This window comes from Schistocerca piceifrons, chromosome X (genome assembly GCF_021461385.2).
Source record: "Schistocerca piceifrons isolate TAMUIC-IGC-003096 chromosome X, iqSchPice1.1, whole genome shotgun sequence".
In the NCBI taxonomy this organism is placed as follows: domain Eukaryota; kingdom Metazoa; phylum Arthropoda; class Insecta; order Orthoptera; family Acrididae; genus Schistocerca; species Schistocerca piceifrons.
In genome coordinates, this window is record NC_060149.1 from 658,269,835 (window position 1) to 658,275,510 (window position 5,676).

The 5,676-nt window shown below is 44.7% G+C and overlaps 2 non-coding genes across 2 annotated transcripts; one reads left to right on the forward strand and one right to left on the reverse strand.

The window, feature by feature from the left end:
• Positions 1 to 2,563: 2,563 nt before the first annotated feature.
• Trnas-cga lies at positions 2,564 to 2,638 on the reverse strand. Its single transcript has one exon. It is a non-coding gene; the product is annotated as a tRNA-Ser (tRNA).
• A 265-nt stretch (positions 2,639 to 2,903) lies between these two features.
• On the forward strand, positions 2,904 to 2,978 carry Trnas-cga. The gene has a single exon. It is a non-coding gene; the product is annotated as a tRNA-Ser (tRNA).
• Positions 2,979 to 5,676: the final 2,698 nt, after the last annotated feature.

The window sequence follows — 5,676 nt, forward strand, 5'->3', positions numbered from 1 at the left end:
ACTAGAAAACTGAACTTGAAACATTATAACTCCACACATTAACAAGTAATCACAACTATTTTTACAGCTGCCGTATAAATTAGAACACTCAGAATTAAATTCACTAGGATAGGATTCCTGTTCAGGTTTGTGATTTGGGATAATCACGGTTGTAAGATAGGGTTTTTAGAAACACCACGATTATTATTAAAATCAACCAAATTTCACAAGTACCTCTTCCTTTTACAGAGTGCCAACCATAAACAATTTAGTAGAAGGTTCAAATGGCTCTGAGCACTATGGGACTTAACTTCTCAGGTCATCAGTCCTCTAGACTTAGAACTACTTAAACCTAACTAACCTAAGGACATCACACACATCCATGCCCGAGGCAGGATTCGAACCTGCGACCGTAGCGGTCGCGCGGTTCCAGACTGTAGCGCCTAGAACCGCTCGTCCACCCCGGCCGGCTTAGTGGAAGGCTGGTGGCACTGGTGGCGTAATTTTCAGTGGCTGTTAACTTGGCGGCGATGCAGTCATGGCAGTACTGTTGGCCTCACCCTGTTTCAGATATTCTTGGCGTCGGAATTACATCTTTAAAGGGCCAAAAACCTTGCCATGATAATAGTATCACCAAATGCAGCATCCGAGGCCCATAAATACTGTTCTTAAGCTCCTCTGGCCTCAAAACTGCAATGATATGAGCCACAATGATAGGCTACTGTTGGCGAGATGCTAACCACACCACTGCTCAGCCCCGACTGCTTACCCGTCACAAAGAACGAGGTTCCACTTGCAGGCCAACAAGATCTTCTCCACTGCGCCAGGCTACTTCCGTAGCTGCGGGGCTTCCCCACATCTTTCACATTCAACCCTGCGTTCCCTAACTATGGACCAAGTCATTTACACTAAATTATGTAACAGTCATTCTAGTAGTCATTTAAATCCACAAAGACAGTTTAAACAACATAGTTCAAAAAGTTCACATAACCGAAATATGTATACATAGTCAAAGAATTTCCATGACAGATACAACACTCTCCGTAAGCAACACTACAAATTGACATAGAAATATCGATACAGATACAAAATAGGTCGAAAATAGGTGTTATAAGCTGATGTGTAAAACGATCATAGTTCAGAGTTTCTTAAGAAATCGTAAAACATATTTTCATAGTATCGATAACCTAAATATCTACTTTGTTATGAAATAATATGCAGAACTTTCTAATTAATTGCAGCATATGTCTGAAAATACTTCTGCTGTTAAAACGTTTTTACCACTGCTCTTAAGGAGGTTCTTTATTTACAGTAACTGTAATGCACCATTGCACACTAGTGATAGGTAATAAATAAAAAGATTGTCACAGTTTATGATTCAGCACAACAAATTCAACTCAAACCTAAAAGAAGTTTAGCGAGGCATACAGGTTAGAATTACATTTCCTTACCTTCATTTCTATTATAATTCTGCTGAAACTCTTCTTTCACCTCTCTCTCATCAAATGTACTGAGTTTTGACACACGATATTGTTCGCAAACACAGGCACACTGACTCACGCAGGGAACTTGGCTCAGTTCAGAAGGACTGACTCACGTTGACGTCTACTGGTATTCGCTTCTACAGTATCATAGATTCGGGATCATGGTTGGGTAAGCGCCAAAAAAATGGTTCAAATGGCTCTGAGCACTATGGGACTTAACTTCTGAAATCATGAGTCCCCTAGAACTCAGAACCACTTAAACCTAAATTACCTAAGAACATCACACACATCCATACCCGAGGCAGGATTCGAACCTGCGACCGTAGCGGTCGTGCGGTTCCAGACTGTAGCGCCTAGAACCGCTCCGCCACACCGACCGGCGTTAAGCACCACATCTCTGCAATTTCATGATGAAGTGGAGTGGCTGGCGCCGTGACTGAAGCAAACAGCAGCTTATGTGACCATTTATCCTGTCAATGGTATGGAGCTTTTAGCTCTCTAAAGAGGAAAGTGAATGTGGGGATACAGCTCCACCACGCGCCGAATGCCGTCCCAAAGGGCGTCATTAGATGAGGAAACGCTTTCGCAGTTGTTCAGTCGTCGTTGAGAGGCAAATGGTTCTCATAAAGAGAAGAAAAACGAATTTCACTTGTAGTGCAGCGCTGCTGAGTGCGGTAGGTTGTCCAAACGTATTGGTAGATAATTAAATGCGTCTGCAACTGCATTGAAATTCATATAGCTGTAATTCACTGGAGTATATATACTTCCTCACTAGTCGTGAGCTTCTTTCTCCTTTCCTTTCGTTTCTTGGCGAGACCTGTTACTGCTATGGACTGTCATCTTTTACCAGCCCATTTCCAAGCTCCCTAATATTATTGATTCACTCACTCAGAGTGGTTTTATGTACATTCTAGGCGGAGGGGGAGGCGAAATGCACGCTGCGTAAGTGGCATTCGACGAGCCACATGGCAAACCCCTCTGGGAGTTCAGTCACCTTTGGCTGGGTACAGGTCTGGAACCCTTGAGCTGTGGACTGGTAATCTCCGCTAGTCGTCTCCAATAGTGAACTCTCTTGAAACTTCCTGGCAGATTAAAACTGTGTGCCCGACCGAGATTCGAACTCGGGACCTTTGCCTTTCGCGGGCAAGTGCTCTACCAACTGAGCTACCGAAGCACGACTCACGACCGGTAGTCACAGCTGTACTTCTGCCAGTACCTCGTCTCCTACCTTCCAAACTTTACAGAAGCTCTCCTGCGAACCTTGCAGAACTAGCACTCCTGAAAGAAAGGATATTGCGGAGACATGGCTTAGCCACAGCCTGGGGGATGTTTCCAGAATGAGATTTTCACTCTGCAGCGGAGTGTGCGCTGATATGAAACTTGGAAGGTAGGAGACGAGGTACTGACAGAAGTAAAGCTGTGAGTACCGGTCGTGAGTCGTGCTTCGGTAGCTCAGTTGGTAGAGCAGTTGCCCGCGAAAGGCAAAGGTCCCGAGTTCGAATCTCGGTCGGGCACACAGTTTTAATCTGCCAGGAAGTTTCATATCAGCGCACACTCCGCTGCAGAGTGAAAATCTCATTCTAGTGAACTCTCTTGTTTGTGCTTCAGCGGCCACCGTTCTGTGCAGCAGAGGAATGCTGCGTGTCACGGGAACAGTGATCTCGGTTTAAACGCCCGGCTCGCGAAGATTGTAGAAACCCCCGTAAAAAAAAGACTTGAGCCTCGAGGTGTGCTACGTGGCAACAAAGTGGATGGAAACAGTCATTAATGGGTAAACTCTGATGAATCAGGCGCACCTCAGTTGTACCAAAGAAAGCAGGGCTGTGTCTGCGACACTGCGTAGACTCTTGTTACCGTAGGTGCTCGTGGGATCCAAACGGCTCAGCATCTAGTAGGCATATTTTTATATAATCACTTGGACACAAATATTCACAGACAGCTCCATCAATGGCGCTTCCGCGGGAAACTGCTTATAATCATACAATCATTTCTAACTCAGCGTTTCTTTAGATATCACGCTGCTGATGTTCTATCTGATGATCTGAGCAGGAGTGCAACCAGTATGTTAAGTCCAGTGTTCTATTTATGTCAAGGATTTTTTTCTCTTTTTCTGCTCTTCCAACCCGTGACAGCAACTTAGTCTACACAAAGTCGCAGACACAACCCTGCTTTCCTCGGTAAGACACATATGGTACCACTGAGGTGCGGCAGGTTCACCAGATGTTGCCCATTAATGACTGTTTCTCCTAAACAGCAGTTCTGATCCCACAAGCACCAACGGAAATAAGACTCCACGCGATGGTGGTGTGCCATTCATTCAGCGGCCCATGAACAGAGCGGGTTGGAGTGGCCGAGCGGTTCTAGGCGCTACAGTCTGGAACCGCGAGACCGCTACGGTCGCAGGTTCGAATCCTGCCTCGGGCATGGACGTGTGTGATGTCCTTAGGCTATTTAGGTTTAAGTAGTTCTAAGTTCTAGGGGACTGATGACCTCAGAAGTTAAGTCCCATAGTGCTCAGAGCCATTTTTCAACCCATGAACAGATGTTTTCAGAGGAGGAGTGATCTGGAGAAAGTGGTGTTTAAGGCAATTGTGGAAAACCCTCTGTATGAAGATAGGTCAGGTCAACACAGAAAACAAGCAGTCTTGCGTTATTTTGTTGTAATGTAATATCACGGATACCTTGAAGATAGGGTGCAGCCACCGACTTTAACACGTCAATAGTAAACGGCTGCTGTCCAAATTGTCGGCTATGCGAACCAGACGTGATCGTGTGTTGCACCCAATAACACCCTGCACCATCACATTCAACATTCTAAGACCGTACGACGATAACGAATGCGATTTGGCGACGTTTCTTGTCTTCAGATCCTCCACACATAGATATCTCCATCGTGATACGGTACGCAGAACTGGAATTCGTCTGCAAAGATGACATAGGCTCACTACTGTGTTCAGCACTGTCTCTGGCCTCTCTCTCTCTCTCTCTCTCTCTCTCTCACACACACACACACACACACACACACACACGCACACACACACACACACCCTTGTCGGCGCTACCGCATCAAAGGTAGTTGCAACTATGGCTGCCGTCCTCGGTGTCCGTGGTACTCGAGACGCCATTGCATTTTTCATCTGAATACTTGCGTCGCTGCAAACAAGCCGATTTACTGACTCAAGCTACGTGATGTATCTGTACGATCCTGTACAGCCGAGCGGAAAACATTTCTCCTCACAGGTGCTAATCGCGTAGGGCTGCTTAGATCCTGCATAACTTTGAGAATGCTCACCTGAACCCATGGATTTAATGTCTGCATGACAGTCGTGGAATACTGATCAACGTGAGTGACAATATCACGAAACAATAAGCCTGAGTCTCAATAGGGCACCACCCTTCTGCTGTCGAATGTGACATGCACTAGCAGACATTTCTCCTTCTTACACGTGGCGTAACACGAACTTTTGACAAACGATCAACACTGAAACGCGGTTTCTCAGTAAGAAACTTCTGCGTAATCTTGCTGAAAATAGATGACGTTACTGCTGCTTTCCTTGTCAGATAGCCGTGAAACGCTAACCATTTGCGTATTGGAGAATGTAGTAGGCGTACTTTTCATGCCAATTTGACTTTTCTTGCCTACCGTCATCATGGTACTGCAGTTTCAGTGTCCAGCCTCGTATATCGAACAACTCAACAAAGATTACTAATTTCATTATTAACTGACCATAGATGTTTCTTAAGTTCGGTATTTACAGTTTAGTAGTTTAGTGAATTTCAGATTCATTGCTTATATTATGAGAGTTCAGTGATAGATAAGAAATGTTTGAAGTAATAAGTAATTAAATGTGTGTTAGTGACTCTGATAGGATCATAGTGAAATAAAATAAGCAAAAGCAATAAAAAAACAACATAAATATAATACTTAACGAATAGGTAGCAAGATTGTTGTGGTAACCATAATTAACTGGTTGAGTTAAAAACAGTTAAAAATGGTTTTAATAGAAACAAGAGAGAAAACCGAAAGGAGTGTGGATGTGAGGCGTAATTAAAACTGTTAAAATGAACAGAACAGAATTAGTCGCAGACAGGGTCCCGTATTTATGCCTGGGCGGTGCCTAGTGTTCACTATGCCGTCAGAGCCGGCTGTGGCTGTTTCTTGCTGTGGTATCCGTCTCCAAGCGCTCCCCCTTCCGCACCCTTTTGCGATTGT